This window comes from Chiloscyllium punctatum, chromosome 17 (genome assembly GCF_047496795.1).
Source record: "Chiloscyllium punctatum isolate Juve2018m chromosome 17, sChiPun1.3, whole genome shotgun sequence".
NCBI classification, from domain to species: Eukaryota; Metazoa; Chordata; class Chondrichthyes; order Orectolobiformes; family Hemiscylliidae; genus Chiloscyllium; species Chiloscyllium punctatum.
In genome coordinates this window covers 65,820,200-65,835,854 of record NC_092755.1, presented here as the reverse complement: position 1 = coordinate 65,835,854, position 15,655 = coordinate 65,820,200, and the positions used below count along the sequence as shown (strand labels likewise).

The window sequence follows — 15,655 nt, the reverse complement described above, 5'->3', positions numbered from 1 at the left end:
TGAGCACTTAGAATGCCAGGGCCCAATCGGCTATGGACCAAGTGAAGGTAAACGGGATCAGTGTAGTTTGGTGTTTATTGGTCGACATATACATGGTGGGCTGAAGGGCAGGTTTCTGTGCTGTATGACTGTATGATCAGAGGCATAAACTGAAGTTAAGGGGCAGGAGTAGATGTGAGGAAAATTCTTCTCCATTCAATGGGTGATGGGGATCTGGAACTTGCTGTCTGTAAGGATGATTAAGGCAGGAACTCTTTTAACACTTAAAAAGTATTTAAAGGTATTCTGGAGATGCCAAGGCATACAAGACTGTGGACCAATTGCTGGAAAATATTTAAAGAACGTGGTGCTTGTTTTTGACTAGCACAGACTCAATGAGCCAAAGGGTTTTTATTTGGCACTGCCGAACTCTATTACTTTATACTCTAAATACTAATTACAGAGTGGGGAAGTGTGGTTTGGCCAAATTTGGGTCTATATGAAAGAAAAGGTAAAAGAATAAACAGTCCATAATTTTGTGACTTGGATGGATTCAGGCTGATTCTGATGGACTTGTTATTTACAATTTAAAGATGAAGACAACGTAAGTTTAATAAAGTAATGACTGAGCATGTGTGAAAGAAAGGTATTTTTGAACTACATTACAGTGACGCCAGATCACGTAGTACTGGAATTTGAGTCTGTAGAAGCAGTAGCAGCCTGTCCTCTCTTACCACCCTTTGTAAATCGTTATATTAAATAGGGTCTGTTGATATTAATTCATCACATTTCCACAGTTTTAGCAAGATAGGGTAGATGAAGAAACCATCACTTCCAAAATGTGCTTCATATATTTTGTGAAATATAAACATAGGGAAAATTTATGACCTACATCATTTAGCATATAAGTACATAAAGATTTGAGTATGCTCAGTGCTTTGGAAGAAACACTTTTTTTTTACAGTTAACAGAAATGACTTTTGGGAAAATTGTGAGGTTAACAATACAAGCTGAAGCAAGAAAACAGAAGAGTCTTTATTCAAGTTGATAGAGAGGTTTTATAAAAAATAAAATTAGTTGAGACTGTACAATATGTCAGGCACAAAAGTAAAAGTGCACCAAAACCAGGAAAGCACAAATTTCAAGCAGGTCGAACTCTCAAGTTGGTTCATCATTGTAGAGCTTATGACCTACCAGAGCTCCACACCGGAGAGACAATCTGGATCCAAGATTAACGTTGGTAAGGCAGCCATAATGAAAACCTAACAACCAAGGTCATATCCTGCGGAAAAGGACAATGGCATTATAAGACAAAGTCGAAGCTCCTTAGTTACAATGAGAAAAAAAAAATTATTAGGATGGACTAGTTATCCAGACTTGAGGAAGACAACATGACATTCTCTGATGACACAAACAATAATTTACAGAGTGCAAATGACCACTTGGAAAATACGAATCCCCACCACCTCTAAGGGAAATGTAAACACATACGAAGAAACTAGTGAAACCACTGTAACTTGCTTTCCACAGAAACAGAGACTTGTGGTGGTGAGTTAGGAGAATGTAAATATTTTGCCAAGGTGGTGAATTGGCGGAGGCATGTGACCAGTAGGCTTTTGTCAGCAGTGATGTAAGAGATGATATGATGATAAGGCTGTGAAGAAAGATCATATTATATCGACTTCAAGCTAACTTTAAGAGTGAAAATAGCTCTTAGAATGTTGAATAAACTTTAACAACTCTTCTTAAGTGATGTAGGCTATCGTATCCCTTCCAAAACTACCATCATTATAACAGATCACCCACCACTTCAAGACACCTCAAAGCCACAATATCAACTTACGTCCTTCTACCCAACTCTATGGCCCTTTATACATGCCCTGCCAAACTATGTCACTTTACCCATCCTATAGCTCTTTTTATGTAAAGTTTTAAATACCTATCAATGAAAATCACTATTTTGGAAACAAAACTCCCAGCATTTAGACATATCATTTAACTCCACTCAACTATATAATCACTGATGAAAACAAGGCCCCACTTCATAAGCTTTGTTAGTGCTCAGAACTGTCAAACAATCTGTGGACAGGCAGGCACTCCACTGTAATCATATTAGGTTTGTGAAATCAGTCATGCAACATAAATCCTTTATTGATAGACCCAATCTATTTCAGCAGAAAGAGTGAAATAACATTCTCTTTTAAATTCAGATGGTATCTTTAAAAAAAATTATAACCCAGGAGATTGAAATGACTTTAAATGATTCGACAGCTCCAATAAACTTGACATTTCCAGTGAACTTATCGATTTAATATGCACATTCATGTTGACTTTGAACAATCCCAAAGGGCATTTAACCTCTCCCAGTGGACATAATGTCTTTCTCAAGGGCACCTTAACTTTCACAAAAGGCACTTTACCTCTCCAAAGAACTCCAGCAACTTCCTACCTTCTCCTGTCATGTTGAAGCTCTCAAGTCATGTTTCCATGAGTAAAAATGACTACCTTTCAATTGGTGAATCATGGATGTATAACAGTAACCCACCTTGATCCCTTCTGGGGGAAATGAGGGCCTGCCAAGTTTGAGTAGTGACTTCCAGATTCAGACCTCTGGCATTATTTTGACTAAGCCATAGCCACTCCGACTGTGGTAAAAATTCATACCTTTGTTTTTAGCAGTCAATTCACATTTCTAGACAATGGATTAAACATCATTATTTGGCACAAATTGCATCTTCATGGCAACAATTTTAGTCAAAGCAATTCAGTTTCAGCCAATCATAAAACACATTAGGGATGCACAGCGAATGTTCTTGTGAGTTAAAATTTAAAACATTTTTATGAATAAACTGGAATTTCTCTTTATGTGCTCTATATTTGAATAAACTGCTAAAGTTTACTTCTGAAATGATTCCACCCTATGCATATTGACATATGAAGTCAACTTAGTGCAAAATAATCTTCAGGTGTAAGGAAAACGCAAGTTTCATTTTGACTGGCGAGAAATTAATTTTTGACATATTCTTTAAATCAAACACTTTTCAGCAACTTCCCTTGACGCTACTTGAACTCGTTTATTATATTACCATGATTTGCTTACTTTTGTAGTTTTTTTGCCCATAAGTTTAACCCACTTTTCATAACAATGGCCAATTTCCAATAATCTTCCTCATTTTCAAACTAATATCTCTGATATTTGAAATCTTTTCTCTTGCAAAGAATGAGCTATATCAACTTTGTCAATACACAGATAATTTCAAAAACAAATTACTTCATATTCTACCTCTACCCAACTAAAAACATGTAGTATATTTTATCTTTACTTATAACTTAATTCACAATGACTGAAATCAGATTTTCCACCCAGACAACTTTATCTAAAGTTCAAACAGTCTCCTTTCTGAAAACTTTAGATTCAAAGTTTTGAAATTACTACATGAATACTTCCTCTTCTAAAAATGTGTCTTTTAAAATGGATCAACTTCCTACAAATATCCTTGCATAAATGTCTTAATTGTTTGTTTGGGAAGTATTTGTGTGGGAAATAGAAAACATAAACATAAACATATTGTGTACAATTTTGATTCCTTTAGTTGAGGAGGGATGTAGATGCACTGGAGGCAGTTCAGAAGAGGTTCAGCAGATTGATTTCAGAGATGAGCATTTGTGATATGAAGCGTTTAGCTGTTTGGTCTCTGAAGTTTAGAAGAATGAGAGGCAATTGAATTGAGAGATCTAAGATGCTAAAGGAGATTGACAAATTTGATCTAGAAAAGATGTATCTCCTTGTGGGTCAATCTAGAATGAGAGCTTTAGGATAAGACGTAGCAGATTTTAAAACAGAGATGAGGAGAAATGACTTCTTTCAAAAGGGTTGTGAATCTATGAAATTCACTACCCCAGAATGTGGTGTTTGACAAAACATTGAGTACAATCGACAAATCTATATGAATATTTTGAAAATATAAACATTTGTCTGGTTTCCTAGCTGTCATTCAAGTATATACATCATGGCAGTAATGATAAACATACTGTTAATGTTGATTAATGCTTTACAGCATTGTCAAGCAATAATAATTGACTTTATGATACTATAAAACGTTTTTAATAGAAAAATACTTATTATCAATAAAATTGTGGAAACAATCTGATAAATTATTCCAATATTTCCCTCCAATTTGCTATTAGTATTTTATAATTGAACTAACATATAATGAAAATGGAGAAGATTACATAACTAAATTTAAAGTCGAGGAAGTGCTTTGACTGTACCTAAATCAGCATGCCATCAATCTCAATCACCTTGCTCTTTGTAATTATTGGGAGGTAGTCATCTAATCCCACGTCAAAACATGTTCCCAGCTGTACATGTTATACAAAGACTATTAAAAATTTGTCCTGAAATTGCAATCTTCACAGAGCACAATGGGATAGTTAGTCTTCAAAGTGAATGGACTTCAGCAAGCTTAAAAATAAGAAGACAGAATATTCTTTCAAGCCACTAATTCTGAATAAGGCTGTCCATTTCTTTGCTCATAATTAAGTTACAAGTTTCAGGAGTTATGAATTGATTGAGTCTGTACAAATTAATGCATTTGTTCATATTTAATCCATTACTATCTGCCTTAGAATTTTTTAAAGTGAAGTAGACCTCTTTTCCACCCCCCACCTCCTGTCATCCATATACTTGACCAACTGTTGGCTCTTAATGTTTAATTAATCATTGACCGTCGTCCATGGAACGTATTCTTATCTTCTTCACAGCAGGTATTAATAGCTAATGTTATTTAGGATATTAAGAATGAACTGTACCATTCTAATTGAAGGACTACATTGGCAAGGCAAATAAAAGCTTATTTAGTTCAGTCTTACAATGGGCAAGGCAAGAAGAGCTGATAACACTGCAGCAGTTTCTAATCAGTATTCAAGGAAAAAAAAGTGTCCAGTTTGTTGTCATTGATATCTGACAATCTCCACCTTCTCATGATGTGCAAGCAGCCATTGAGCCATGTGGCTGTGTCATTTGCTACACAGAACGTATGTAATCAAGTTGCTTCATTTATTTTCAGCCATCCTGAGTTTTGGACTCAGGGAGTCCTTTCTCTGGATAAATTACAGCGTTTGTATTGGGACCGAGGGAACTGGAAACACTGCTGACTCTAAACCATGCTCATTTTAACCTGCACAAAGGAATGCACTAAGATTGCGTTCCTAATGTTCCTGCTTCTCACATTAGTTTGAGAAACATTTGCAGTCCATGTCAAAATTTTAGTTCAAAGACTATAGACTGTGCTTAATGGAGCTTTATTTTGTTTTACCTGGCAAATCCCAACGTCTGTTTAGTCCCTTAATTAAAAAGAATTATATGGTACATTGGTTTTAAATACCCTGGAATTAGTACCTCTCATTACAATAAGGAAATAGTAAGAACAAACAAAGAACTACATGGAGAACAAAATAGAGACAGATGTGAACACAAAGTGCTCCTTCTTAATGGGATTAGCGAATACAAAAAATTGATATAATTCCCTTTTATTAAGAAACCTACATCAACTATGATTATGTTATTCCCTGAACAAGAATATTGTTGTAATATTGATTGATGCCTTTTGCATATTGTCAGATTTTACATGAATTGTTAAATTTAAAAACAGCCTGGAGTTTTCACTTTGTGGCAACATGAATACATCATTCATAAGTATTACTAACTCTACAATTTCAAGCTATTCTATAAATCTTTGGTGGGCTCACTTGTGGGTCAGAATGGATGGAGAATGACTTCAGTTGTCTTTAGGTGCCTGGTGCACCTTATAATAACCCAGTCCCTTGGAAAGGCCTAAAAATAAAGTTTTGACAAAGCATTGCTTTAGTTTATGCATTCAATTGCTATATCAATAGCAGCCTAAAGAATTTCTTTTAAGACTGTTTCTTTATTTCTAGGGCACAATGACAAAATATAAATCTATGATGCTATTTCAATTACACTATTGGCTGTCTTATGGGGCCTACTGTTCCTTTCCAATTGTTTGTCCCTCCCCCATTTGGTCCTTTTCCTCTTCATGACTCCTTTTAATGACTTCTCCCTTGACCAACTGCCATCCTTCTCTGCTGATAACTTTCTTATAAGGGTATCTCCACGAGGATCTGTGATGCAGATGCCTGAAACCAAAGCTATCTTTATCGCAGAAAGGTTGGGCATGTTTATGGCATTCTGAAGCTCACAGTCTCATCTAAGTGAAGCCCACAGCCTAATATCTAGTGTGTTATGAAGATGTGGATGTACTGTACCTTTAAGAGAGTTAAAAACTAGCAGTCTCAGCATCAAGTGTTCTCAATAAGATACAATGTAACATGTTGTCTGGCTACTTGGGTAGCTAAGGTAGCTGTTGCCTGGAGACAAAAATAGAATTGAATTAGACCATTCAGTTTAAATTATACCCCTCAAAAATACCAAACTCCAATCAAGTTTGAACTTAGTATATTAACAATCTTAAAAGCCAATTACACAATCTAATGCTTTGGAGGTATAAGACCGTGAAAATTGAGCAGTTGGGAGGAGAACTGCCAAGTCACCAGCATATAGAGACTGCCTGAAAAATAGCTCTCTTCAAGGTGATTTTATTGATCAGTAACCTGTGAAGTAAAATCCCGAAGAAGGCGAAAAGAAGACAGGAATACAGAGAAGAACTGAAAGCTGCCTGGTTTTGAGATAAGACGTTCTGTTTTGTAAATCTTAATCGGGATTTATATCGGACTAGTATTATAGAAGGGAAGACAGGTCCGAGGAAGGAGTTGTAAATAGTTAATTATTCTCTGTTGGACTTCAGGCAATAAAATTGTGACTTTCACTTTAACAAGTACTTAGCCTCTCAAATTTTCACAGATTACAGCACAGGATAAATCTTTTCTGTGTTTAAATCAAGCAGGAGGGTTTATCCCGTGTCATAACAGGTTGGGGGCTCACCTTCAGGATTTGAACTGGTTTAGGCAGATTTGAATAGATTTAGGGGTATGAAAATTCCCAGCAGATTTAAACACTTGTAGGTTATTGTCCTAGATCTTTAAATAAAATGTAGGTGAGACAATTTGTCTAATTTTGAAAAGATGTAGGAAAAGAAGCTAAGCCATTAGTGAAGGTAGTAAAGGAGACCCCAAAAAGAGCTGAGGAGCTGCAGCAGAGTGCACAACCTAGGCTGGGTATGGAGTTCGTATCTGATCTCTACAAAGAATTCACCTCTGTGGGTAAAGTTTACTCAGAAAGAACAGTGGGAGAAGGACAAGAAGTTATAATTTTGCGAGATACAGAATGTAACCAGTCACTGATAGTAAGGGATGAGTAAAAATGCACTTTTTCTGATCAGTTACCCGAGAGTGTGATAATTTGTGGGATAGATGGACAGACATTTAGCATTCTCCTATGTCAGATCAGGTTGGAGTGCCAACTTAAGACTGGGGAAGTTACAGGGGGAATGATTGACAGAGTGTCAGTTCCTGGAATTCAATTTGTTCTTGGGAATGATTTGGCAGGTTTTAAGGTGGGAGGTGACACCCCTTGTTGTGGAGAAGCCCAAGGAAGACCAAGAAACTGAGAAATTAAAACAGAAATATCCTGGTATTTTCCCAGACTGTGTGGAAACCAGATCCCACTGTCATAAGTCCCAGCACGAAGCGAAAAGTAAAGAGAAAGATGAAGGAGTTGAAGGTCAGTTAGTGGATATGCTGTTTGATGCAATGGTGCAGGAAAAACCTGAACAGATAGAGGGTCAGACAGAAGTGTTTAGTCCTGAAAGACTGAGAGACTTGCAACAGCAAGACAGGACGATAAAAGACGTATGTGTGGATGTGTACCCCTAAAAGGAGGCAGAGAATATTCTGAAGGGTTATTATCTGAAAGATAGAACCTTAAGACGGAAATGGAGACCACAGCAGGTTAGTGCAGAGGAGAAATGGGCCGAAGTACACCAGATTGTATTGCTGGAACAGACAGGAGGTGTTCTGGTTAGCACATGAACTACCTGTAGGAGATCACCTCGGGGTATGAAAGATTCAGGCTAAGGTACAAAACATTTTTATTGGCCTAGAATGCACAATGATGTGGTTAACCTTTGCTGTACATGTCATACCTGCCAAATGGTAGATAAGCCACATGAGGTAATAAAACCAGCACCTTTGTTGCCAATTCCCACATTTGAAGAACCTTTCACATGAGTTATAATTGATTGTGTAGGTCCCCTCCTGAAAACTAAAAGTGGTATCTTAGTATTGTTTGTCATTAGAGATGCCCCAAATGAATCTACTCAGTCCACTCCCTTCGAGTTGATATTCGGTAATGAAGTGAGAGACCCTTTGAAATTAATTAAAGAAAAATTGTTAGGATCAAAGTTGGAGATCTCATACTTAGGTTATGTATCAGAGGTGAGGGACAGATTAAATAGAGTAGGTGAGTTAGCTAAACAGCACCTAAAGAAGGCACAGTATAGAATGAAGCAGGTGGCAGATAAAAGCTCTGAGATGCAGATATTTTCTCAAGGGGACGATGTGTTAGTACTGTTACCAGTGATAGGAGATCCACTTAAAGCCAGGTTTAGTGGCCCCTATCAAATTGAGAAAAAGTTGAGTCAGGTGAACTATATAATAAAGATACCAGTAGAAAAGAAAGGTATCCAGTATGTCATGTGAACATGTTGAAACTGAATTATACTTGAGAGAAAGAACTGGAGAAACAGGTTTTTGAACTTCAGAGTGAAGAATTAAATCCAGGCAATATGGATTTTGAGGTGCCTCAAAATAGATTAAAAAATGAAGAAGTCCTTGAGGAGTGGGATAGGTTATAATGGTAACCTATGTCTCAGCAGCATAGAATGCAGTTGAAAGATTTGTTACTGCAGTGTAAGGACATGTGTACAAATCAGATGGGGAGGACTATTGTACATGACGTAGATGGAGGGGATATTGCTCCGATTAAACAACGTCTTATCATCTTAGTCCTCTCAAAGCCAGGCAGGTCTGGATGGAGGTGGAGGCCATGTTCGATGCGGACATCATTGAACCAAGCCAGAGTGATCGTCTTCGTTCCCAAACTGGATGGGACTCAACAATTCTGTGTGGATTATCAGAAGGTCAAGACCGTTACAAAATCGGACTCATATCCAACTCCTTGATTGGAGGACTGGATTGCGAAAGTCAGACAAACCAGTTACATCACCAAGTTGGACTTAATGCGTGGTCACCATAGGTATCTTTATCAGAGTCGGCAAAAGAAATATCTGAGTTTGCAACCCCAAATGGGCTATATCAGTTTAAAGTGATTCCTTTTGGAATGAAGAATGTCCCCGCTGCATTCCAAAGACTCATGAACAGAGTTGTGGCTGAGTTAACAAACTGTGCGGTCTATTTGGATAATGTAGTGATCTTTAGTAAGTCCTGGAAAGATCACATGGTACAGTTGGCAGAGCTCTTTGAATGATGACGAGAAGCAAAACTGGTGATAAATTTAAATAAAACAGAATTCGTGAAAATAGAGGTGACATTCTTGAGACATAACATCAGTCATGGAAGGCTGATGCCACAGATCGCAAAGACAAAAGGCATCAAGGAATTTCCACAATCAATTCTTCGATTCTTTGGATTAGTGGCACTGTTAACTAATTTGCTGAAGAAGACCACAAACGATTCAGTTGCTAGAACAATGTCAGGAGGCATTCAACCATTTGAAAGCCATATTAACAACCAAACCAGCTTTAGCTACACCAAACTTTTCAAAACCTTTTAAAGTTGCCATCGATGCTAGTGACATTGGAGTTGGAGCTGTACTCCTACAGGAAGATGAGGATGGGATTGAACTGCCAGTTGGTTACTTTTTGAAGAAGATCAATGTCCACCAGAGGAAATACTCCACGATCAAAAAAGAATTATTGAGTTTGGTACTGGCCTCATACAACATTTTAATGTTTATGTCACGAACAATGTGTCAGAGGTGGTAGTGTACACTGATAACAATCTGCTTACATTCCTAGAATACTTTAAAGACAAGAATATGAGACTATTTTGTTGGAGTCTTGTGTTACAAACTTTTCATTTAAAAATCATACATGTTGTGGGTCGTAAGAGTGTAATCATAGATGTGTTATCACGGATTTAACTGATAAAGTTTAGATGAGATTTGTTTGATTTATAACATTTATTTGATGTTAGATATATACAGGTAGATGGGAAGATGTTAAGGTGAACTTACATTAAGGTTACCCGTATGTCAGGGTAATGGGTTAAAAAAAAAGAAGAAAACAATGAAGCCATCTTTTCATTACGATAGTTCATTGTTTTCTTAAGGGGGGAGGTGTTATAAAGATGTGAGTATACTGTACCTTCACGAAAGCTAAAAGCTAGCAGTGACAGCATCAAGTGTTCTCAAGCTGCTGGGGTAGCTAGGGTAGTTGGTTGCCTGGAAACAAAAAACAGATTCAATTTAGGCCAATCAGTTTAAATTATACCCCCCAAAATACCAAACTCCAATCAAGTTTGAATTTCTATATTGACAATCTTAAAAGCCAATGACACAATCCGATGCTTTGGGGGTATTACACTGGGAAAATTGAACAGTTAGGAGGAGAACTGCCAAGTCAGCATGTGGAGACTGCCCAAAAAATAGCTCTCTTAAAGATGCTTTTATAAATCAATAACCCGTGAAGCAGAATCCCCAAGAAGAAGAAAAGAAGACAGGAATACAGAGAAGAACCGAAAGCTGCCTGGTTTTGAATTAAGAAGTTTTGTTTTGTAAATCTTACTCGGGATTTTTAATCGGACTAGTATTATAGAAGGGAAGATATAAGATAGATTAGAGGAAGGAGTTGTAAATAGTTGTTAGTTAATGATTCTTTGTTAGACTTTAAGAAAAAGTTATTGCTTTTACTTTAACAAGTTCTTGGCCTCTCGAATTATCACAGATTACAGCACAGGATAAATCTTCTTTGTGTTGCCAGTTTAAATTAAGCAGGAGGGTTTACCCCATGTCGTAACAAGGGTTTACCCAATGTCTTGTGCCTACCTATGCCAACTGAGTGATTGATTGCAGTTTTAAACCATTTTCTCAGCAAATTACACCTAAAGAAGGTTGGGATGAAATGTCTACAGCCAGACCAGAAGCTGCCAGTTTCAGCAATGCCAGTGTTTGTCAAGGTGACAACTACCTTTGCATTGTCACAGTGGACTTTCAGACAACAGCAGGGAATAAACATCAAATCTCCCAAACTTAAACCAATCAGTGCCTAATGTAGGTAACTGATACCTTTACTTGGAGACTGACCTGATTCAAATTAAGTGGTAGTGCCAACATAACTTGCACTCTTATATCTGTTGTATGAACTTGCTACCTCTTCAAAGTGAAAAATATTATTAACTTTGTTCAAAAGCCCTTTGGGCCTTTCCGTCAATGCTACCCTCTTTAGAGAGTTAAAAATCACACAACACCAGGTTATAGTCCAACAGATTTAATTGGAAGCACACTAGCTTTCGGAGCGATGCTCCTCCATCAGATGATTGTGGAGGGCTTGATCGTAACAGAATTTATAGCAAAAATGTGCAGTATGATGTAACTGAAGTTATACATTGAAAAATTGATTGTCTGTTAAGCCTTTCATCTGTTAGAATACAGTCATAGTTTCACTTCTTTCATGTGTAAATCACAAAACCCTTTGTTTTTAAAAGTTGCATTCTCGGGTTAGCTGCAACTTTTAAAAACAAAGGGTTTTGTGATTTACACATGAAAGAAGTGAAACTATCACTGTATTCTAACAGATGAAAGGCTTAACAGACAATCAATTTTTTAATGTATAACTTCAGTTACATCATACTGCAAATTTTTGCTATAAATTCTGTTACGATCAAGCCGTCCACAACCACCTGATGAAGGAGTGTTGCTCCGAAAGCTATGTGCTTCCAATTAAACCTGTTGGATTATAACCTGGTGTTGTGTGATTTTTAACTTTGTACACCCCAGTCCAACACCGGCATCTCCAAATCATGACTCTTTAGAGAGAGGGTTTCTATTGATGATGTGTGATTACAAGAACAGAATCTTATTTATTATTGTTTGCTTTGCTGGAAATTTTTATTAAACGCCATTATTGTCACAGTATGTCACCATCACACTACACCAGAAAGACTTCATAGCTTTATTCTGCGAACCCGAACTGTCAATTGCTACTCATGCTAATGATACCAATGGAGAAGATCAAAAGAGAAATACAGCAAGGTGTGCATAGAATTATTCATCTTGATGAAGTGACATAACAGAAAGGGTTAGCAAAAGTTCACATGCATTGACAGGTTTTGGTGAAATTTACAAAATTGCTGAGGTCTTCAAGATTATCACAGTTTGCTGTGATTTACACAATTTTGTAAAGAGGTGCTGACATTGAGGAAGTTGAACCAGTTCTGCTAACTTCTACCTTGTTTCTTAAATTGAGCATTCCATCAGCATGACCAGACATCACCGAAGGAGTAGAACTCTGGGCAGAAATCTATCAGATTGCTGTGCCTTAGCATTATGGCTGCTGCAATCTGATTCATGAACAGAGTGAACCTGGACAAGAAAAATCACAAGATCTGAGTCACAAATCTCTGATATATCAGTCAATATAGTCACGATAGAAGCAATACCGAAAAGGAAGAATTCTGCTCGGTTGAAGTTCTACTGCATTTTGCGGAAGTTTGCAGTTTATATAGTGGCTTATATCTTTGTCATCAGAACATACGGCACAACATACAGAGGATTCTGCAGTATCTGTGGCATTGTGGCTATGATCCTGGATATGTTCATGGGCGGCACAGTGGTTAGCACTGCTGCCTCACAGCACCAGAGACCCGGGTTCAATTCCCGCCTCAGGCGACTCTCTGTGTGGAGTTTGCACATTCTCCCCATGTCAGCGTGAGTTTCCTGCAGGTGCTCTGGTTTCCTCCCACGATCCAAAAATGTGCAGGTTAGGTGAATTGGCCATGCTAAATTGCCCATAGTGTTAGGTGAAGGGGTAAATGTAGTGGAATGGGTCTGGGTGGGTTGCACTTCAGTGGGTCAATGTGGGCCGAAGGGCCTGTTTCCACACTGTAAGTAATCTAATCTAATGAAAGAGACCTGAATTAACCTTTTGGAGACAGGAGTTCAAACCTCATCAAAGCAGGAGTGGATTTTGAATTAGGTTAGTGTTTAAAAATCTGGAATTAAAAGCTGGTACCAATAACAAATGCCATAAATGACAGGATTCCTGTCTGGGAAAAACGTCCTTCAGGGAAGAATTATGTCGATTTTACCTGGCCAAGTGACTTCAGATCCACAACAAGTGGTTGACTCTCAATTCTAAAATGGATTGGCAAGCCATTCAATCAAGGAAAATAATGGATTAATAAACATTAGCCTTGCCAGTAACACTTGCATCTTGTAAATGAATGGAAGGTGTTAACTTCATGAGGAAATGAAAAAAATAGAAAACACTGGCGATACTTAGCAGATCTGGCACTATCTCTGGACAGAAAAACAAATGTTGAGAGGAACATACAATCATAGAGTACAGAAGAAGCCCTTCAGTGCATTAAGTTTGTACCACAAAAAAATACACTACCACCTACACCTGTCCCATATTCCTGCATTACTTCCACAGTATTGAATTCTATAACACTTCAAGTGTTCATCCAAGTACGTTTTTAAAGGTCATAAGATTTCACACCCCCAACTAGCCCTGAGAAATTGTATTCCAGATCCCCACTAGCTTCTGGTTGAAAAAAAACATTTTTCTTAAATCCCCTTTGAACTTCCTGCTTTTCACTTTAAAAGTGTGCTCCTTTATTGTTGGCCCTTCGACTAAGGAGAACAACTGCTTTCTATCCACTCTGACTATGCCCCTCATAACCTTACAAAAACTTGATCAGTTCACCGCGCTCCCCAACACACACACTCTGTGCTCCAAAAGAAACAAGCTGAGCTCATCCAGCGTCTCTTCATGACTGAAGTGCTCCATCCCAGGGAACATCCTGGTGAACCTCCTCTGAATGATTGGACTCAAAATGTTAACTTTGTTTCTCACTCCACAGATGCTGCAGGACTTGCTGAGTTTCTCCAGCACTTTCTGTTTTCAAGTCAGATCTCCAGCATCTGTAGTATTTTGTTTTTACATGACCCAGTGAGAATGCCTGTTTAGTGCAGGCATGCGCTATTGGTAAAAATGGTAAACTCCACTTTATTGAAATTTCAGTCAAAGGAGGCAATTTCATGGGACTACCACACAAGGGTGACAAATGATACAAGACATGAGAATTTCTGGAGAAAGATTAACAATCTTTTTGGAAGTTGAAAGGGACAGAGGACTCACACTGAAATGTTGAAATAAAAAAAAACAAAATATAAGTCACAGACATGGGACTGCAGACAAATAATGTTAAAGTCCTGTGTGCAATTCTTTTTAAAATTAAAATGTAATTTTTTTTCCCCTCCAGATTTGCCGAGTGTTTCCAGTGCTGTCTGCTTTTACACCCATTGTGAGATAGGGCTGCCAGAGGCTTGAGAAATGTAAAGCATCTTGGCAAATGAAACCAATTGTTGTAAACTGACCATATGCCTTGCTATGCCCTTGTTTCATGCTCCATCACAGAAAATGGAGAGTACTGTCGTGGGAATACTTCCAACTGTGCTGGTAGTTGCCACACGTAGATCTTAGTTGAGCCAGGCATCTAGTGTTCCAGCAGCTTTGAGAAGGAAAGTTCTTCACTCTTTTTCTGACAAAGGGAGATATCTTCATTTCTGTTCACAAAGGCTCACGCCGAGGTGCCAAGTAATGGAATGAATATCCCAAACACCAAACTGGTGACCGTACTTGCACAGACATGACCTCTGACATCAATCTACCATTGTAAGAAAGGCCACAGGAAACATCAATATGTGTCCAGCTGTTGAGGGGATCAGGGTGGCAAGACAGGGACTGGAAGCTGAGAGGAGCAGGGAGGATGGCTGTCTTTCAGATGGAGTGGGTGTGGGTCTGCGCAAATGCAGAAATGACGGGTTTAGAAGGGGTGGGGTTGGACAGCAGCAGGATGAGGGGAGAGGCCTGCACTGGGAATGGGATAAGGGGGAGGCCTTCCCTGGAGTGGTAAGAGAAGGCCTGTACTGGGGGAGGCAGGGCAGGGGGTGTTGCAGGAGGCTGCACCAGAAGGGGGATCAAGGGAGAGACTTCCATAGGGAAAAGGGCAAGCCAGCATTGGGAGTGGGAATGGCAGGGAAATCCTACACAGGCAGAAATACAGTGAGGCCTGCAGTGGGAACAGGGAGACCCAGCCTACTTTTGTCCATTTTGTGCTTTCATTTTGATTTTAAAAATACATGAAAATCTGAAGAACTTTTACAGCACACACTTCCTCTAGTGTCACCTCCGAGACTGATTGCTGCTTTCTATTGTTTACCAATGACATCAGCTTTTTCTTTGCTCCTGTGAGCTCTTTGTGCCACCTACAGAGGGTATTTACATATAAACATACACCAGTCATCACTTCAAGCCTTCTCTACCAATCAATAAAATTGTAGCTTTTCTAATTTAACTTCATGTTCCTGTTAATTTTTCACTTCCTTGATATTCAAGAATCTACCTACCTCTGCCTTAAAAACATATTGGAAATATTCTGTATCCATTGCCTT

The 15,655-nt window shown here is 38.3% G+C and overlaps 3 long non-coding RNA genes across 3 annotated transcripts in view; 1 reads left to right on the top strand and 2 right to left on the bottom strand.

Annotated features, from left to right (window-relative positions):
* Positions 1–1,256, bottom strand: part of LOC140487913 (uncharacterized) — a 61,248-nt gene extending 59,992 nt beyond the window's left edge. The window contains exon 1 of the long non-coding RNA XR_011962968.1: positions 1,174–1,256. This is a non-coding gene — a long non-coding RNA (uncharacterized lncRNA). The remainder of the gene's footprint in view (positions 1–1,173) is intronic.
* The window catches only part of LOC140487912 (uncharacterized), a 199,511-nt gene that overhangs the window by 59,620 nt on the left and 124,236 nt on the right, over positions 1–15,655 (top strand). The gene's annotated exons all lie outside the window — the stretch shown is intronic.
* The window catches only part of LOC140487909 (uncharacterized), a 105,203-nt gene continuing 95,829 nt past the window's right edge, over positions 6,282–15,655 (bottom strand). Inside the window, exons 5-6 of the long non-coding RNA XR_011962964.1 lie at positions 10,344–10,420; positions 6,282–6,369 (exon numbers count right to left, since the gene is read on the bottom strand). This is a non-coding gene — a long non-coding RNA (uncharacterized lncRNA). The remainder of the gene's footprint in view (positions 6,370–10,343; positions 10,421–15,655) is intronic.